The sequence below is a fragment of the Plectropomus leopardus genome, chromosome 3, assembly GCF_008729295.1.
Source record: "Plectropomus leopardus isolate mb chromosome 3, YSFRI_Pleo_2.0, whole genome shotgun sequence".
NCBI lineage: Eukaryota > Metazoa > Chordata > Actinopteri > Perciformes > Serranidae > Plectropomus > Plectropomus leopardus.
Window position 1 is genome coordinate 17,051,557 of NC_056465.1, and position 20,698 is coordinate 17,072,254.

General features: G+C 41.9%; 1 protein-coding gene across 10 annotated transcripts in view; it reads left to right on the forward strand.

Annotated features, from left to right (window-relative positions):
• The window catches only part of ptprsa (protein tyrosine phosphatase receptor type Sa), a 257,348-nt gene that overhangs the window by 58,614 nt on the left and 178,036 nt on the right, over positions 1–20,698 (forward strand). For 9 of the 10 annotated variants that reach the window (XM_042515641.1, XM_042515661.1, XM_042515673.1 and 6 more), the window contains exon 1: positions 1,471–1,923. The exons of the other annotated variant lie outside the window; for it this stretch is intronic. The gene's annotated coding sequence lies outside the window, so the exon portion shown is untranslated. Of the gene's footprint in view, positions 1–1,470; positions 1,924–20,698 lie in introns of those variants that run through there. 10 annotated transcript variants of the gene reach the window in all.

Below are 20,698 nucleotides of genomic sequence, written 5' to 3' on the forward strand. Positions count from 1 at the left end.
GTAACGTGAACTAATATTTGGCTGCTTGCAGGCTGCTGGTAAGTGACTTGGTCAGTAGATTGGTGTGTCTCCAGTCTGTGTCTCGCCTCCCTGCTGGACAAAGTGGACGCCAGCTGTCACTATTCAAATTCAAATTCTACCAGCCAAACAGAGTTGCTGTTTCAGCTCAAAGCCAGTGTAACTGGGTGAAAACATGTCCAAATCCCTCCCCACTGGAAGGAAAGTGAAAGGGCGAGGAGTGCTGACGCTCAACATAAGTTGTTGAAAATCAACGTTATTTTTTTCCTTTAATTTTGCATATCAATAATTATTACAGCAAGACTTTCTTTTATTGCAACTGATTGTTTGTTTTGCTGTTCTTTTTTTTAGCACATTGTAACAAAAAGGTTATTTTATCATCACTGAAATTAAAACAAATCAAGCTAATTTGATTGGTTTTGTAATTTAAACAAGAACAAGGACGGTTGGGACATGTCATTGTAGAGTGGCCACACAAAAGTAAAACATACTCATTAAATAATTAAAACTAAGTTACTTCTCTGAATTGCGATAATGCCACAAACAATAATTATGATGCAACTGGATCTAATTGCCTTATCTACACTTTAACATCACAGTGTGGTTTATCTGGACATGCAAATAAATTGATGTGTTGCATTGCAGCCCTGACTTTTTGCATCTCTGTAAGTGCTCAGGTTAATCATTTTTTATATTGTTAAGGCAATGTGCATGCATGGATATATGCTTTTTAATTAGATGATATGAGAACACATAAGGAAGTGACTGTAGCAATTTGCAAAAAAAACAAAACAAAACAAAACCAAAACAAAACAACAAATAGAAACAAGAAGGAAACAAACAAACCAATAGCATAAACATTTACCAAAAGTGCTTATTTTGCTTTGAAGTAGCTATTTTTTTAAGCTATTAATAATGATTTCTCAATCATTTACAGCAGAAAATGGTCACATTTTTACTTATTTGCATATAATTTATAATAATAATAATTAGAGCTATTTATAGAACATCAGAATATAGTGATGTTTTTATTGTAGTCAGGACCTTGTAGTTTATAACTTCAGCCTTGTAGTTTGTATATAACAAATCTTTGATTAGTAATTTTACATATTTAAAAAAATCAAACACAAGTTGTAAAATATTCTTCCAAACGCATTTCTCTCCTGTACTTTATGTCACTGTACCATCGCTCTGTACATTCACTCCTATATATCTTCTCTTCATTCTGCCATCGCAGCACAGATTTATGTAATAAAAGATCAGCCACAGTAACTCGTTTCCTTACAGGCCCCATTGTGTTATGATTTCCGACTAAACGTGCTTGAACGCACCAAGCGGCAGATTTACGATTCAGGAGAAGTCAAGAGACGAAGTTTATGAGGCGCCATTGAACGCAGCACAAGGCTCCGTATTTTTTTCACTGCAATAGAGGGGAGGGAGAGGGGGGTATTTGACTCCTGTCTCCCCACCCCCAGTCCGTACGAGGTGGATTTAGGAAGAAAGGAACCAAAACCTGGGACGCGGAGATAACGACAGACACCAATAAAGAGATATACATTAGGAGATCCGCGCGCGGCAGTGTCGCGCACGGATTATTATATGGTGTTTTATTTTTCTCTCACTGAGGAGATTCTGGCTCGGAGCGTCTGATCCTGGGGGGAAAGGAATACAAACGCACGGGGAATAATAGGAGTATTTTATACTCGCTCCCTCCGTTAACAAGTGACTGCTCTGCTGTTCAGGAAAGTGGAATATAGCGGCTTTTTTTCCTACCGTGTGGAGGCGAAGTAACTGTTTTTCTGAGGGAATACGACCGCTCAGCCACAAAGAATACGGATTTTTAAAGCTGTCCCCCGTCAAGCAACTAGGGGGTAGTTTCAGAAATACTTTTCTCACGCCGTTGAAGTAAGTGCTTGCAACTTTTCTTCTTCTTAACTCTCCAAATGCTCGGTTAGAGTTTAGAGAGCAAGTTTAAGATAGTAAAAGGTAAATACATAAAGAGTTAGGTAACTCTACAACTCCTTTTTTAACACTGCCATAATGCTGTACCGTTTTATCTACCGGGTTTCTCTTCAGTCTGCTGGGGAAAAAGAGGAAAGGTTTTGCTCTTTTCTTTCGTGCTGGATGCGTTGTAGAGGAAACTTATTTCAATTTTCCTTGTTCTTTGTTAACATAGATTTATATGCGTATAAACTATCCCTAACTATCAAGGATCCCCCAACACACAGATAAAACACTGAGCCTCCATTCTGGTGAGATTTTGACCAAAACACGTACATTTCACATTAGAAAACATCAAGGCAAGCAACTTTCAGCCACTTGGTGTGCATGTATACTGATGTGATGCAGGGTGAAAGTTCATCACTACTTTAAGTGCCAAGCAATAGACCTGTAACCATTTAATGTTACCTATAAAAAGGATGAGGAAATCGCCTTATTATTAAATATTTGTAACATTTCTTTCAACCTTGTGTTACACCATAGATAACAATGTTTTAGTAGTTTTGTATTCACTTGGAATCTGCCTGTAGTGTGTAGTAGTGAGCCTTGTGTGAAGTTTGTTGTAATTGATTGCAGGTATTTCGGTGTATAACAAAGAGCTCCTTGAAGTCATCTCTCTGATGTTTGTACAGTCAATATCTTTTTAATTTTTCACCATTACTTCTTGTTTCTTAAGGGTAATTGTCTGCCTTGAGAAGTAACTTTTGTCTGATGGTGTTGAAAAGTTTAGATATAGCTCCAGGCTATGGCCCTGATTTTTTGTCTTCTGTTTTTGTTAAGGCAGGCTACAGTAAGTCAAGTGAGTCCAATTTGAATTGCAATGGATCTTAATTTTATCTGAACATTTAAGGCTAAACCCTCCCTGGGCAACATACACCCTCCCCTCAAATCACCCTCCCACCCCAACAGCAACTGCAAGCCAAAAAAAGATTAGTAAAGCCTTTCATTTACTGAGGCTTTCTGAACAGAGGAGTCTAAACACTGTTGTTTTTGTTCCTGTAAATAAAACGAACCCAGCAAAGAAGTATCTTAAAATTTGAGAGGTCAAAGGTCAGAGTCAGTGGAATCGAGCTGGCAGATGCAGATGAAAGACAATGAATTCACTAGTTTGTACTATTTACTTTTATTTTGGCAACCCTGGTGAACTAAAGGCAGTTTTCCAACTCAGTAGAGAATAGATTTTGTTCTACTCTGTATTCTTGAAAAATCAACACAAATCATTCCACATTTCCATTTCTGATGAGAATTTTAGGTTGTACCCTGTGTTGTAACTCAGAATCATCTGTCTTGCACTCCAGTATTCAATCAGTCTGCTAGACTGTATAAATAAACCCATTTGTCTTATGATGAGAGTCACATGTTGATTGTCAGTAGCAAGAAGGAGTCTTGTCCTTCAGAGTAATTGGACAACACGTATACCAAGAGGCTGTGTGTCAAGTGTGTTCTGGATTCTTAATGTGGCTTTAATTGAACAATTTATCACCCCTGATCACTGTCAAATAACTGGGCAAGAAAGACAAAAGGCAATGAAAATGCCAAGGATAAGCTGCCAGGCACAGTCGGCTGAGCGTGACCGGTGTGTCTGTCACAGCTGCATCAGCAAGGTGTTGTTTTATTTAATTCCACGTATTTATTTATTTATTTATTCTTTTTGTCTGTCGAAATCGCAGATCGATGCATTTGTGAGTGGCAAGCTTGTAAGCAGTAGTAATGCATAGTGCAGGGGGAGGGGGCAGCAAGAACATTACATCCTTGAAAACTTCTTTTATTGGACAAAACTTTTGATTTCTCCCCGGAGCTCCTTTCCTTACACTTGGAAGAAAAGCTAATTGAATTGTGCCCCGGATATGATGCTTTTTTTCCCCCAAGTATGGAGGTCTTGAAGAAGTGTCCTCCTTGGGGTTTTGAAATTCATTTCCTTTGCAATTATTACTTTCTGAGCTGTTTTCTTTTATTTCCCCTACCTCAACGGTAGGGTGTATTCTGTCTCTCATTTTTACCGGGATCAAAGGGGAGAAAAGAGGGAGATTCTAGATAGCTACAGGCCTCACAGACTGACTGGAAGCTATTCAAAGCCATGTATTTTATTTCAGGAGAGTTTAGAAGCTGACATCTTTCTGACTGTTTTTTGTACTTTTTTCATCTTGGGGTTGTTAACATCAAGTGCATTTTTGACGGTTTGATATACAACCAACTTGAGCTTTTGGATTTTTATAGAGGCAAAGCAAGCAGCGCTCTTGATACTTTAAGAGCCTTTTATCAGTGGAGATTTTCCAGATGCTGCACTGGAACTGAAACTTGCAATCAAAACATTTTTAAGTGTCAAAATGAGATCTCTGCCATTTGCGAAAGTCACACACACATACACACACACACACACACACACACACACACACACTCAAAAACACAGTTTAATTGGACGATGTAACATTGAATATTGGACTCTTTATTAATAACTTTTTTCTCTTCAATTACTATGCCTTTATTTATCTACTTGAATCCACGCCATGTTCTCACCAGAGGGTTTAAATAGTTCAATAGTCATAATGAGAGCAAAACATTAATCAGCAGACAGTGCACATTTACTATACATACATGCAGAGCCCTTTGTTAAAGGCTTTTAGGCCTACAATTGCACAGTCATCCAATTTTCTTACCACCCAGTGCCCTGTTCATTTCATTCACATTCAAATTAGGAACATTTTGGTGGCATCAAGTGCTTTGCAATTAGTCACATCGCACTTGACGCAACAACACGGTTAATAACAGCTACTCTGAAGTGACTGTCGTCGCAGAGAGAAATGTGCGCTGTGCAGAGGCGCTGTTACACTCACAGCTAATTGTGTTTATTCATTTTAATACGCTCCGAGTGCTAAATCAGTGCTCTTCCAGCGACACAAGGTGCAATTAGTCTGGCTGTGAAAACATTAGGCAGTGTGTCTTGCAAAGTGTCCCCTCCTCTCCGCTCATGATTTGTGGATTAGCAACCCCTTGTCATGCACATTTCTTTTATTGCCACATAACCAGGCTGGGGAAACACTCAATGAATGTAACATGTTACAACTTCATAACATATTGTGCTCACAGTTGAAAGACTGTGTGATCTAGGACATTGTTGCACATGTATAAAAAACCTACAGCAAGAAGTAAACAATGTGTCTCTGGATACAGCAGATATGCATTGAATATGAGGCTATGTCTTTATATAGATATTATGTTATATAGACGACTGCACTCATATAATTTAAAGTCACAGAAAAACTTGGCATGATGTTAGCTACAATACTGAACCTCATTTGTTTTAACAAAACAATGGAACTTTTTTGTTCCCTTGCTTATCAATAATCTTTGAGGACTAAATTTGCATTTGCTTCAAGCATTACATAGCTGATATGCACTACTCTTACACTGTTAAATAGCACTAATGACAGACCATGCATTATAATAGTGGACTGTGGTGCATTGTTGTGAGGTTCCTACATTTCCAAGCACAACTCTTGGCAATAATAAGAACAGGAGTGATCTTTTGGGAACTGAACTATATAAGCAGTGGAGTTTCTTTATCATGAAAAGTAATTATTGCTGCCTGGAACATCATATTGTGCTGAGCCTGATTACTGTAAATTAGACAAAGAAAGTAAATAATAGTGGAGGAGTAAAGGTAGAGGTTTTGCATAGTATGATTCAATGGGAAATGCATTTTACCAACCATCACATGCATTATAGGATCCCTTAAAGGGATAGTTCAGATTTTTTGAAGTGGGGTTGTGTGGGGTACTTTTCCATAGACAGTGTATTACATACAGTAGATGACAATCAGCATACTACCAGTTTGAAATGGATGGTAAGCAATCTACTGCCACGGAGAGGTGAGCAACAAAGCATATTTTAGCCACCTAGAAAGAAAGTCACACTGAAAAAAATCAATGTCAGTTTAAGTGCATGCTTTTTTAAGAATATTTTCACTAGCTTTCCCTAATGTCAAAAAATGATTTCCAGTGGGAAAATGAAGCCGTTATATATTGCTCTCTCCAAAGCTAGACTCCATTGATAAAAGCGAACATTGCTGAACACAGGAGCTACTGGTGCACTACTGCCTGGAACAGCTATTTTGTTTGTGTCATTGTGTGACTTTGGCATTTAATTGTTAAGTTCAGTTTCAGCGGAGTGACACAATGCCAAAAAATAACCAACTAATCAAGGCAGTGGTAGACCAGCAGCTGCTGTGGTCATTGAGCTAAAATTACAGTTTTTTTCAATGCAGTCTGGTGGCGTTGAAGAGCATAGATGGGGAACTGAAGTCGTTAACAGCTTCACGGTCGAAACAGGTTGTCTGGCAAAAAGTTACTGCAGTGAAAATGATTCCAGTATAGCATACACTTGATCTGATATTGATTTTTAAATGGGGACTTTCTTAAAGTGGCTAAAATATGTTTTGTTACTGACCACCATGCAAAGCAATACATTAATTTGCTTCCATGTTGGACTCCAGTCTGCTTTACCAAACTTAGGGGTGTGCAAACCAAAATCTACTACATGTAACACACTGATGGTGGATGAGTAACCCATACAGCTACACTTCAAAAAATTTGGACTGTCCCTTTAAAGTCACTGTATCCTCCCATTGTGAATATGCAATCTCAGCACTGTAAGGCACTTTGGATAAAAATGTCAGAACTTTTACACCCAGGGTAGCATTATTTGTCAAGACAGAAATAGCCAAGCAGTGAAAGAGAAAAAACAGTACATTGCAGTAACAACAATTTAAAACATCATCAAGGTTAAACTTCTGGAGGCTCGTGTTTCATTTTCACTCCATAGACCTACATTTCCACCCAGGCCATAGGGGTAGAAACATGAGCTGGGTGGCTGGCAGAGGAATTATTTACCACTTACTCAGACACCCCTTGCCGGTTGCCTTGGGTCTAAAATTGGTAGCTCTGTCCTTAGCAGACCTCTTTGGAGGAGAGAAATGGCCCTCTCGGCAGCACCCAAAAGTCATATTTACACACCAACTCTCCTGAACCCAAAAGGTCATTGCTCAAAAACAAGCCAGCTATGGTTTCTTGGCAGAGGTGGCGCACATTGAGAAACAGGGGCCAGATAAGACGAGGCTATGATAAGGCGTGTGAACTCAGCAGGATTGATCCATCGCTGGCTGAGTTTAAGTCCACCTTGCATCTTGGCTGACTGTCAGGCTCCTCTGGTGTGTTCACCCTTGGTTTTTACTTCATCCCTATATCTCCCTCGCTCAGCTTGTGTTCCCCCTTGACCACACTTCTTCTACTTTCCTATCTATTTTACTATCCTTCTTTACTTATGTCCACTTTCTACAGAACTTTAAACCTGTGACATGTAAAATGCTTCTGTCTCCTGTCTGTGCAAATATTTTTTAGACTTATTCTTCCCTTGAGTGGACTGTGTATATTACATTTCTGCTGCTGTAAATGTGTTCGGTGAGATCTTAAATGTGTCTTCAGCACATTTAAGCATGAGTTTATAGATTTCATGCTTTTTTTGCCTCTTTCCTACCTCAGAAGTGAGAGGTGGAAAAGGACTCTTCATCAAAGTATTTGCAGTCGTCATTTTATTGTGTGCTGGAGTAAAGGTAGCCCCTCATACACACAGACACACTAATCCCTGCCAGACTATCTGGTAAAGCCTTGGGGAATACATCGACACACTGTCACCTCCCCAGCCTTCTGCCCGCTCCCTTGGTACCTCCAGGTTTTACAAAAATGATTCGCTTCAGCTCCTTCTGATGAAGTGACAGTAATCTACTTTTGACGACAAGCGGTAGCAGACCTTCTGTTGATGCCTGCTACTCACTCTAGTCTGCTCCCCTCAAGATACAACACACTTGAACAAACATAGTGCATAGTTTGTTAAAGCCCAAGAGGAAACTATACCAAACACTGCTGCACTCAAACAAACAGCCATTCACGCTCCTTTCCCTCTGGCCCTGATCCCATCCTCTTTATGGTTATAGAGTTAATGTGAACTGGTGTTTCATGGTGAGAAGTAATTAACACCCGGTCTGGGACAGGCATCAAATGGATGTGTCTGATTCTGTCTCTCTGCCTGCATCTCCTCTGGTCGTCTCCTGATGCTTGCCGTTGGGCTGCTCCTATGTTAAGTGTGATTACCAGCTGGCCTCCCCAGATTGATGCGCAGAGGTTCCCCTTGGGGTGTCTGCCTCCTCCTCCTCTTAGCAAACTAGGTCTGGCAGGAAGGGCTGCCCTGCGCCCTGTAGTTTGACCCCTCTGAGGTTTTAGACATGTGAGTGCGGGGGGGGACTAAGGACCCCCATTCTTACGCCCAAAGGGTTCAAACAGGTTGCATTTAGCTCATTTAAATGTTGCCCATGCAGGCCGCTAGATGGTCCATACCAGCCTGTTGAACCATTTCTATGAACTTTGTATTAATGAAGCAGGATGCATTAGAATATTTCTGTGTGCATGCACTATAATTTGACCCTGTTGGAGCCTTTTGAGGTGATACACATTTGAACACTTTGCCCAGATAAAGTTCATGACAGCTGAGTAGTCACAATCACTCACTGTACAACATTTATTAAAGCAGATGTAATTAATAATGCGATTGGCTCTTAGTTAATTGCACAGTGTGATTTATATGGCGGTTAAAAAACCTGCCTTTTTATATTGCCGCCTGTGATTGGTCAGCAATGTCAGAGAGTGACTTATTTCTGTTTCTTTTGCTTCCGTCCACTGTCATTCTTCCCACCAAAACTCACAAGATCCTCAAACTGCAGATGCCATACAGCGAACAAGTGTTACTAAGGATACTGTTTGCTTGCAGTGCTATATTGAAGAGCAGCTTGGCAGTTATTCCAAATGTGCCAAATTCCACTTTATTAACAGGTTTGTTTGTTTTTTCTTTTGCAGTTACTATATGAAAAGTTAATATGGCTTTGGCTCCAAAATCCTCTTTTGTCCAATGAAGAAAAGCTGAATTTAAGATTGAAAAGGCTTCAAGTGCAGCCAGTTACTGTCAGTGAAAGCACATGGTAATATTTTCATGAATTTGCAGAGAGGTGTCCGACCTTCAAACATCCTGGTTATGATGATAAGACTCCAGTTAGACACCGGTCCAATAGCTTGCTCTGACTAATTCACACCAAACATGAGCTTTTCCCAAGTTGCTGTTTTGGTGTGAAATGGTTTATAGAGAGGTGAGTGGTTTTGTATATGTGTATGTGTGTGCTCAAGGCTGTTAATCTGATGGTGCTTATTGTGTGAATAGCCAAGGGCAAGATGTGCTTGGCCCATTCAGAGGATCCCCCCACCACCCCCAACCATCCATTTGTACCCCCAATCCACCACCCTGTCCTTTTGTTCCTGCCTCCTCCACACATGCACACCCTCACCCAAACTTGAGGACATCTGGTATAGAGAAGGGGGGGCAAAGGAGGGATGAGCTTTGGGGGGAGAGAAAGGAGTAAAAGGGGGAAAGAGGGCCAGTGTGTGGGGAGGTACACTCAGCCGCCCTGAGGGGTGGGAGGTGAGAGATGGGGGTCGCAAAGAAACATGTATGCAAGGTAGTGGGGGGTGTTGTCATGGAGTAGAGAAAGGGAAGTAGGGTAGCTAAAGAGGAGGAGGCAGATAATTGATGGATGGAAGTAATTGTGTGTAATGTAAGCAAGAAAACATGGGTCTCTGGGAGGGAGAGAGATAGAGGGGTAGCCAGTGAATAGGAGTAGAGAAAGGAGGGGGATAAAAAGAGAAAAGAGAATATTTAAGAGAGGGAATGTGCAAAAAAATAAGAGGTTTGGGAGAAAGAGAGAGAGATACAGGGTAGAGGAAGGGTACAGAGAGGAGACTGAGGGAGAGAAAGGCTGAGGAGGAGGAGGAAAGGGAGGGGGCCTGCTGTTCTGTTGCATCACTCAGCACTAGCCGGGGTTAAGAAGGAGTAACTACCTGCCTGTCAGGCTGATTGTTCATCCCTATGCATCAGGGGATACTCGTCCTGGTTTATGAGAGATGGCGCGGATTGTCTATGTGGGCCACTTAACCACAGAAAATGGCTGCCTGTGCATCTCTGGGAATATACTGCCAGGTTGGGCTGTTTGAGCTGGTGATGGTTGCTTTGTATGCAGATGATGCCATCATCTCCCTCGCTACACTCCCTCACAACCCATACTTGTTGTCATACTGTTTTTAAGGCATGATTCTCTTTTTAGCCTCTCAGTTTGCAGTATGGCTTGCTGCAATCATTTATTTTGTATTAATAATTCCCCCACCACAGCAAAAACCCCTCCATCGAAAAAGCCCAATCATAAGGCCTCCTCAGTAATTACAACTGCAGCAGACTGGGTGCCTTTTCAAACAGCACGGTACGTCATCTCTCAGTGAAATGGAAACAAAACCTAGTACTTCAGTCTGGATACACAAATTACAGCGTACCAGTGGCGCGTAAAAGAGAAAGAAGACAGAGAGAAGGCACCAGAGGCAAAATGCATTGAGTTTCTTCTCACTTTCTCACTGTGCATCACAAGCTTGTCTGCCAGACGGGTAAGAAAGGTTTATCAAGCGCATCACAGTGGAGAGAGTAAAACCTTCCCCAGCCCCTGGGAAGATAGAAGGTGACATTTGTATGTAAATGGAGACAGGCACTCTCCACTGTATTCCAGCTGACAGGAAATAGTGTGGGCAACCTGGCGTTTTCTTTTCTTTTTTGAGAAGTTGAAGATTTAGTTGTTTCCATTACATTTTTTTTTGTGAGGAAGAAAAATGTAAAAAGTCTGCCTTACAATAGGTGGTTTTATGTTTATAAGGGAATGTTCCACTTACACAACAAATTTTTACATCAACTATAAATAGCCTTGTCACCACAGTATTTAACTAAGACACCAGTCCTCACACAGCAGAAGATTTTTTTAATCTAGAGTGTATTGAAGTATTGATCAGCACATCAAATTGGTTGTGCTACTATGAGATTAGTGGATGTGGTTGTTGTTGCAGTCTGTCCTGTTTGCTTGTTCTAGGTTTTTACTCCGAGATCAAAATATTTTAGCAGAAAAAGAATAAAAAGTAGCTGGAGCAATTCCAATAGGGCTCCAGCACCTGCAGAGGCTGGACCCCTAATTAACTCTTGAGTCTCAGTGTCAGAGAAGATAATCCTGATTAAAAAGTGATGGAGGCTGGGGGAAGAACGACAACATAGTAATCAGAGATTCCAGCCAGGGAGATTAGTGCTACCAGAGGGTGGGGGGGGTTCCCCCTTGCTGCTGTCACCCTTTTGTTTGTGGATCAAATCCATGGCAGAATAATGGTTTTGGAGATTTTATTTTCCATGTGGTTTATGTACTGAGAGGGGGAATGGCCTTGGACTCTAAACCGCTCCATATTTTCTGTGTTTATATTTGAGGTTTGTAGTGCTTTGTGACAGAAGAGAGCAGAGTATATGAATATGAACCATAGAGGTATGCTTTTAAAATGTTAATTGGCAAGAAACAGACCAGTTTAAAATCTTGTAATTTTAATGTTGCCTGACGTATTGCAGTTCTGTAAGTTTATTAAGCTTTAGAGATGTTTGGCCAGGTGGTCACTAGACAATGGCACAGCTGATTTCACGTCTCAGCCAAGTTTTCAGAAACAGCATGTCAACATGGTCATTATGGAGACTCATCAACCCCCTGCTGTGAGAGGGTCACTGTTAAATCGACAGTCCATTTTCCCCTGACTCCAATGGGAGGTGGTTTCATTCTATGTGCATCACATGGGGTTTTCTACCTGGAAGTTATTGTAAGCAAACATTGTGATATAGTCTATAGCCACACATTCTGCGGGAATGTCCTGAATGCTAAACCACTACCAGCACATTCTAAAAGTGTTGTATAAATCCCTCCAGTGTAGAGAGTAAAATATAAGCAGTCACCTGTTAGTTTATCTGGTGAAAGAGGGAATTGGGCAAGCAGAGTAGGAGTAAAGTGGATGGATTTTTTAAAGGGAAATAAATAAGGCTGTTATCAGAGTCTGTCTCTTTAGTGCTGATACGGGGAGATAGTGTTGACACAGAAGGAAGCGGGACAGCGCTACGCTGGTTAGACTTGCAGCTTGATGCCACCAAGAGGGAACTAGAAGAGAAATGCACTTCAGAGATAGGGAGACATCACATATACCTAGATGAAGACAGTTTAAGGAAGCAGAAGGAGGATCTAACTTGACAAAACCAAACACAGTTGCAAAATGCAAATGCAAATAAATAATTCAATCAGAACTCCTCATCCTAAGAGAGAGTTTCTCAGAAACACAGGGCATCTGGTGGTAAGAGTTACAGGAACATATTTGAATGTTTGATCCCAGCCATGCCCAGTGATGCCCAGTGAGTGTCCTTGAGCAAAAAGCACCATCTGCAGTATTTGCATGCTCATTATAAGTTAATTTAAGTAAAAGTGTCAGCTACAAAGCAGAAATATGAGCTCAAAGCTAATGACTTGAAGCTAGAAAAGGATTCTTCTTGTCCACTGCTGTGATGCAGTAGCCCTCTATACACAGATACTGGGCGTTAGTGCCACTACAAAGTCCCTTCATTACGCTGCCTTTGCTTTTTTATACAGACCCAAACAACAGCACCATAATGCCACTTCAGAGTGTGATTTTAGATAGCATGCTGGTGTTCTGGAATCAATAGAGGAGTGACATGTAAAACAAGTTTGTTGGCCTCTAGTGTGACATACATCATACATGTCGGCAGCACTTTCTAAACAATAACACTGGCATAACATGGTAATAGCAACCAGTTGCTGTCCCTGTTATATGACGGCTGATCTTGTCCTTTGCATGCAGTTTAAGGTGCATCTAGACCTCATTGTTTCCCCAATTTGTGGACATTTTCAGCTGCTGTTCTTCTTTGTATTAGCTGCTAACTGCTGCCAGCTGTTTTTTAAATCTCCCAGCAGTGGTTGGCACACATTGTCAAAATTTCACACCTGTTCTTACCATGGTCCCAACTTGCCGACTGTCCCTTTTACACAGACATTAATACAGGCTGTTACTACTGTTAAGGCAGTAGCTGGCTTAAAGGTGAGGCAACCTTGAACAGGCGTAAAGGGGGCTAGTCTTTTAGCCAAAGGGATGGGTGGGGAGTATCTGTAGAAACCCCCACCTTTCAAAAAGCAGCCCATATGACATTTGTATTTCTCAGCCCCCAATCTGTAGTCTCAGCAGGGTGGAGGTAAAGCTAAAAACACGGGGACAGAAGGGAAGACAAAAGAAGGTCTGGCATGGAGATCGAGGTTGCTGCCGACCATGCTTGCCCTTGGGTTAGTGTGGTAAAAAATGATGGAGAGACAGAAACAATGAAAGCAGAAAGGACAGTGAGAGATTTAGAAGAAGTGAGTGAGTGAGAGAGAGAGAGAGAGAGAGAGAGAGAGAGAGAGACAGAAAATGAGGAGGAGGAGGAGAATAGCAGACAGGAGGGAAATGGAGACTGCAGCTTAGAAACAGGAGGTAGATGGAAAGCAGAGGGTCTCCTATTTTCATGGAGATAAAGGAGCACTAATGAATTTGAACGAGTGCCCTCCAGGGATATGCCATAAGGGCAGAAATAGGAAGGAGCAGATTGGGGTTTAGTGGCTTTTTAAACTACAGCCAAACTGTCTTTTAGACACACAGGGGTGCTCCCAATTCTGCAATCACTAAGATGGCCGTCTCCCCACTTGCCAACTGCCGTGGGTGAGGCCTGTGCCAGGGCTCAGAGAGGACTTGATGCCAGAGGACATGTGCCTAACTGGCCAGGCTAGAACCACTGTTCCAGCCAACGAGATCATTTATCTGCCCATCTAACTCAGTTTTAGTTACCTCGTTTGCACAGCACTTGGTGTACTGATGTGCTGATTACAGTGTAGTAGTATGGGTATTGCAGTAAAGTGTAGTCTGGACTCAATGGTGCGGATGGTTCTAGCATAGTGAGATACGGGATTTGTTTTATTGTGTAGAATAACATGTAGACCGGAGCACATAAACTCACATGTGCTCATTCTAAAAATGGATGTATTCATTGTAGTATAACATGCTTTGGATAAGCTTCCACCAAATGCCATATTTTATATTGCATATGTGTGCAGTTCTGGCAAATAACCCCATCAAATGATCAGTTTTACTTTATACAATGATTGAGGCTTTGGAAAACCACAAAGCTAATACTTAGCAATGTTTTTGGAACACCAAGGACTCTGAGTTTGCCTGGAGCCTGCACTTACATACCTTATCTATCATTTTTACAACATGTTGTTTTACAACACAGAGAGACCAAGCGCTGCCTGTGGCATCTACCCCCATGTGGAGGTAATGGTCCGGCCCCCAGGCTGTGAGCCTGTGAGTTAATAATGAAGTGGGCCCCTCCATTATAAATCACAGAGGGGTCTTGTTTGGCTGACGCCTTTGGGAGTATTGCATGGGAATGGCATGTGTAACGGAGGACAGCCTGGCCTCAGTGCAGCCAGACACTCAAAGAAAGAAAGAGGGCAGCTTTGTACATGATGGATGGGTGGCCTTTGCTTCTGTTTGTGTCATATGGGATCTGAATATTAAGAGGGAATGGAGGAGATGAGACATGAGCTGGGGTGTCATATTTATGTTCAGTCAAAGGCAGTTTGTTATATTTTATTCTTCAGGGGAACTGGCATTTTTACTCAAAGTGGAGCTTTGGTGAAAAATTTGGTGGCCTCTGCCCTTTACTCCCAAGGGAGGCATCTGAACTTGGTAAAGCTGGTTGGGAGAAGAGTTTTTTAAGAGCTGATATTTTGGTTTTAGTTAATTTTAACCCTAATTGTAAAATTTTAGGCATTTAATTGATTAGCTTGTTGCAATCTAGTATGACAAATTTGCCATGCCTGGGTTGTAGTTATTGGTTGTTGTATAGGCTTACTTGACTGAATTCACAGTTATAAATGGTCTAATTGTACTGTCCAAAACACCACTTCAGTACAACCAATATTTTGGCAAAACCAGGGTTATATTCAATGGCAGGACAAGGCATTGTTGCCAAGCATCATTAATATAACCATAACATTCTTAATCACATTAAGGTAGGTTAGATGCATTTTTTCCCCAAACATTTCAGTTTATCATAGATGTGAAATTGAGGTGCAAATTGAGGTAAAAACGCCGCATACTTGAAAGGTGCTTTGTGATTTTGGAGCAGTCTTTTTTTCCTAAAGCCACACAAACTGTGTGCTTTGAGCTTTGAAAAAGCTTAATGTTCAGACTTTGTCTTGTGTGCAGAGAAAGCCTATTTATCATAGCCTTTAGGCATAATTATGTTTTTTCATGTAGGAGTGACTTTGAGGCCTCATTTTATTTGCCTGGAGATTTGTTTGGGCAGCGTGAGAGTGTTTGCAACCCTTTAAAACGTGGAATTTTATTATTAGATGTTAGCATTGAGGTAAAATTACAGTCATGATGTTACATAGGCATAATAACCTAAAAACTTGAAAAATGTCATAGCAACAGAAAGGAAAGCCCCCCCCCTAACCATAGTAACCCAGGCTAAGTTCCACCTGCATGTGCAAGAGGGGAGGGAGAGGCAGGCTGCTGACACGAGATTTCACACAGCAGCATGTGAATAATTTACAGTATTATAGATTTGTGTAGATTTATCGCTTTTCCTCTGATGGTCTGAATAACTCGCTAGGTTTGTCGGCAGTCACTTTTAAGAGAGAAAGTCAATTAGAGGGTCTGAAAAATCACTCAGTCCACTAAGAAAGTGAACAAGTTGGCATCACTCTGTGTGTGTTTGTGTCAGGTATGTGTGATTGAGGGGGCGGGGATAGTTATGTTTGCCTCAGAAGATTAATTGGTTGTATGAGCTCATAATTCATGTTCATATTGAATAATTTTACTTCAACAGGGCTCAACACTCACTTTTTATATCAGTTTTTAGTTGCCAAAATGTAAAATATTTTGAATAATTGACATTGTGTAGTTTTACTTCATCTTAATAATAAATGTGATTAAAAAAATGTGTTATTATAATATCCAAACAAAATTCTTTGTAGTGTTTGTTTTATCTAATACTTTTCTTTTTGTTAATTGTTCAGGTCCATCTGGTTCCTGGTTCCATTTTAGCCCGGCCCTAGAGTTTGTGTTTATAATAGTGGTCTAGTGAGAAAGGAAATAAGCGCAAAGGAGAGAACTAGGGAGGTGATTTTTTTTTCTCGATGCAATAAATAAAGACTTTAGCCTATTTGGAGGAAATTTAAAGTGTAACAATTTTGTTAAAATGCTTCTTGCACACTGACAGCCAACCTTAAGCCTCTCAGGCAGAGTGGAGTTGAACATAGTATGTTTAAAAAAAGAAGAAGCCAGGAGGAACCTTGAGGAACCTGGGCCATTCTTTGAAGTCAGCTATTTTCCTCCACTTCAAGTGCGTCACTCACTTCAAAGCTGGAATTTCACACAAAATGTACTGATTTTCACCCCCCTCCTCTCCTTTGTGTAGAATTTACAGCATATGAAACGGGTCTGGGGAGACTTTGTCAGAAGGTATCAGTAACCCAAGATGACTCTGTCTATGTGTATGTGGGTGAATGTGTTTTCGTACCTCTGACAACTTGCAGGGACGATGTGTGTATCCTTGCGCATATCCACATAGAGAGGCCTGCAGATGATGCTCGGTGGTGGTCCGAGGCTTCGCTTTTGTTAACGAGATGGAATCCAGAGAGCGTCAGCCGCGTGTGGAGTCATGGAGCGATAGGTTTGACCCCTGTGGTTTATGGTTAAAGAGGGGGATTTGAATGTGGTTGGTGAGTAAGACTCTTCACTAGTTGAAGTCAGCTTAAAAAAAAAAAAAAGAAGTTACCAAAGGCAATATATCTGCTTCAGACTCACATTCCAGGCCTGTGAAAACCAAATATGCACCAATTACAACTTCCCGTGTGCTAATGACTTTGATGTCAATGAGATTAAAGGCATGCACAGTGAAAAATGTCTGGCATACCATGGAAAATGAGCTTTTGCTTGTGTGCACTGAATTCTGTCGTGTTTGTACAGAGTGGTTTTAGTGGTTATTAGCCTGTTCAAGCACCTTTATTTTTTCTGCCATGATTGTAATTGGAACCTCTACTTGATACTTTCCACTTAAATAGCTGAAGCCAGCACTGGCTGGCGCGCAAGCCTGTAAACAGATGAGGGTGTCCTCTCCTCTAACCTCAGCAGTGTTGGGTGTGTGTGCATGCTCACGCATATTACACATACTTGACTGTCTGCATGTGTCTGTATTAGTTTGTGATTGTCACGTAATTTGTAACAGAAACCGTCTGTGCATGTGAAATTGTGTGTGTAATTCACAGCTGCAACCTTGTGTGTGAGTGTTTGGCTGGGTAGTGAGGTGCTTCCCCTCCCCAAATATGAGTGGTGAACAATGGAGATTTGTGTCCCATTCATCTGTAGGGGTCAGAGAGTGGAGGACCAGTTTGGGGTAAGCTATCCATCAGCTTCCTGCACAGTCTCGCCTGTGATTCCTCAACAGCCCATCACTTTACACCGCCAAGTGCACCCGGCTCCACACCCCCACACAAGTCTTACTCAGAAGGTGACTTTGGCCCCCAGTCCTCTCGGCTTCAATTTATGTGCTGGCCAAACAACACTGTAATTAACTCTTGAATAACAAACAGGAGGACACTTTGCCCTTCAACAACTACACAAGATACAACACAATTTAAGATCTTCTTTTGTTCACTTTGACAATGCAGAATGGATCTGATTCGCTTAAGATGTTTTCAAGAGTTCAAATCCTTGCCCACCGGCATCCACTGCACGCCAAAGTACCCCCCCCTCCCACACACACACACACACACACACACACACACACAAAGCCAATTTGCACTTTGGCTTTGAACAGCAGCCAGATGTGTGAGATATTTTTACCCCGAGCCTATGATCTCGCTTGATCCGAGTCGGTGCAGTTTGTTAGCTGAGGTGATTGCGTGCACTTGACCTGTTAGTGCAGGCGGCGTGGGCACACAACGCTGGGTACAGAAACAGGAGGGAGGGGTGGAGGGAGGGAGCAAGATTGCCAAGATATGTGTACGCTTTACAAGCGGGCTTTATCTACTGAAAGAGAGAGAGGGATAGAGGCAGGGAGTAGGAGGAAGAGGCGGAGAAGGAGGAGTGGTAGATGCAAGGATTCCTCTGAGACCAAGGCTGCCAGCCCTGTCAAGGAGAGGACTGGAGAGGGAGGAACAGAGTGCATGAAAACAAGAGGGGAGGAAGCATGTGAGTGAGAAAAGAGAAAGGAAATTAGAAAGTATGAGAGAAAACGAGAAATCGACAAGGAAACTTTGAGGAGTTAGCCCAAAAAATAAACCACTTTTGGTTTGACAAACCTAATGTTTTGACCTCACCATTTGATGTGGGTCTCATCAGATTTTAATGATGCTCCACTTTGCCGGTAGGCAATTGCATAAGACTCTTAGATTAGCATGTCAGCAGATTGCAGGGTAGGGGAGTGAAGACATTGGAAGGACATGGCCGGATACCCCACAAGAGAAGCCGACTCCCCCGTCTCAGCCCTTTCCTTCTTGTTATCCCTTCCTTCCCTCCTTACCCATTGAAGGATGAAACAATGTGAGCGAAAAGCTCCGCAGCTGTAATCTTCCCTTATAGCCTATTCAATGACAAAGCGTTTCCCCCTCATTTCAGGCCTAATGTATTACATCCAGTCATTTTTACCTCAGCACCCCCCTCACTGCTTACTGTGCCTCAGTTGCAGTTGCTGCCTTTGGACGACCTCTGCGGTGGGTGAAAATGGGCGAAAGGCCACAGATGGAAATAGTATCAGCTGATAAAGGCGACAGGTGATCTGCAGCACCATATGCAGCTGATTTGATTTCTCCTTGCCTGCATCAGATTCAGAGGTTGTCTTTGGGCTATCACGGGCCCGTTTGATTCTGTTTGAGCTTTTCTATCGAGTAAACACAGCAACATGGTGCAGTATCATTTTCGATGCCAAGACGTGTTTTTATCATTTTTTGGGGTTGATGTCATGTCAGGTTGTAGTGTTGTTGACACCTGGTGAATTATCTCCCCCTCTGCTTTCATCTTTAAGCGGCACCTGACTCATCACCTGGCACTCCACGAAAAAATCAGCTGATGCCGCTTGATGTTAACTTTGGTTTCTTCATCCCTGCCACCAAATGTCAGCCCAGCTTTCATTTGACATAATGTGCTGCCACTGAGCTCCCTCTTTCCCTTCCTTTCTCAAATTGGCCTCTGGCGGTTACTGGCAAGTTAAGCATGATGGGTAATGTAGTTTGCAGATCGTCATTGGGCAAATCACTCCCGGCATTGACGATCCATAACAGCACACCGGCAGTGACTGTCACCTGACGCTGTCATCTTGTCCTTCACACGTCAGCTCAGATTTCACGGCAGGCCGCAGTTCTGACAAACAGGGACTTTACACTGTCGAACAAGTCAGTCCCCTCAGAGAAGGCTGCTGATTGGATTAGCATCGTGACATTGCTGTTGATGTCTTTGGGAAGAAGATGGAACCCCTTTGAAGGTGCACAGTGCAAACAGCTGTTGACAATTTCAGGGTTGCTTGAGACAGGAATGTTGTTGTGCTATGGTGTGGCGGCATTTTCTCGAGCTAACCCTACTATATTCACACCCTCGTCCTTTTTAACTTCACCACAACTCAAAGGTCTTGTGGCGCTCCGCAGTATTGTAGCATGGCATCCAAGAGGGATTGTCGTCTTTGCCACTACAACCCTTCATGTGGCCATTTTTTAATTTGGTTTCGGTACCCCAGCTGTCACGTTGAGGCTCCAGCCACTGTCACATGGTCTTTAGATGACGGCCTTGAAGCACACAGATTTTTTGGGGCTGTAACAGTATAATAGCTGTGACCAGACTGAGGCAAGATGTAGGAAGGACATTGTGGGTGTTTAAACTTGGCACAATGAAATCCTCCACAATGTAAAGCATTCTCTACATATAGTTACTTCATAGCCGCATATAGTTTGACAGCTATTGCTATACTCGGTCCCATTGGGCTGTGGTATTTTTTTGCCATAGTGGAAGACTTCTGTCTCCATTTCTTTTATTCAGCTAGAAAAATTTGCAGAGGATACAAACAGTTTTTAAGCACCGCCTGGCTTCACATTTATCTAGCTCCACACATTGCCTTTTGTTAGACACACAGATACTGTGTTTTTTTTTCTAAAAGAAAATTTATTTTCATAGGCTGTACATGAGGATCCCAAAGAACAGTCAGATTGGAATATGGTAAACGAAAAAAGAAGAGTAACTCTGGACATTAACAGCAGAGCAATTAGCACTGTGCTGGAGCAGTTTTGGGATCTTGCTCTATGCCGTATGAGATGTAGTGGTGGAAGGGTCACGTTTACCTGCTCTTTGCAAGCAAATCAAACAGCAAGTCCTCACATTTTAACCTTTCTTCACCTAATCTAAAACCAGAGCTGTCCATTCAGTTACATTTAACATGCAAACTTGCACATTAAGTTACAAAAATAGCAGATATGCTGGCATTCTTTGAGGCAAAACAGCAGAGATTGGGGCAACGTGAATCAAAACAGGCATTGCTACAGGGAAAATAAAGCTATATTTTTGGACCAATAACAGCTTAAACAGTCAGAGAGAGAAAAACAGCTTTAATGTAGAGGCCTTTGTTGCCCTTAATGTCATCTTGTGTT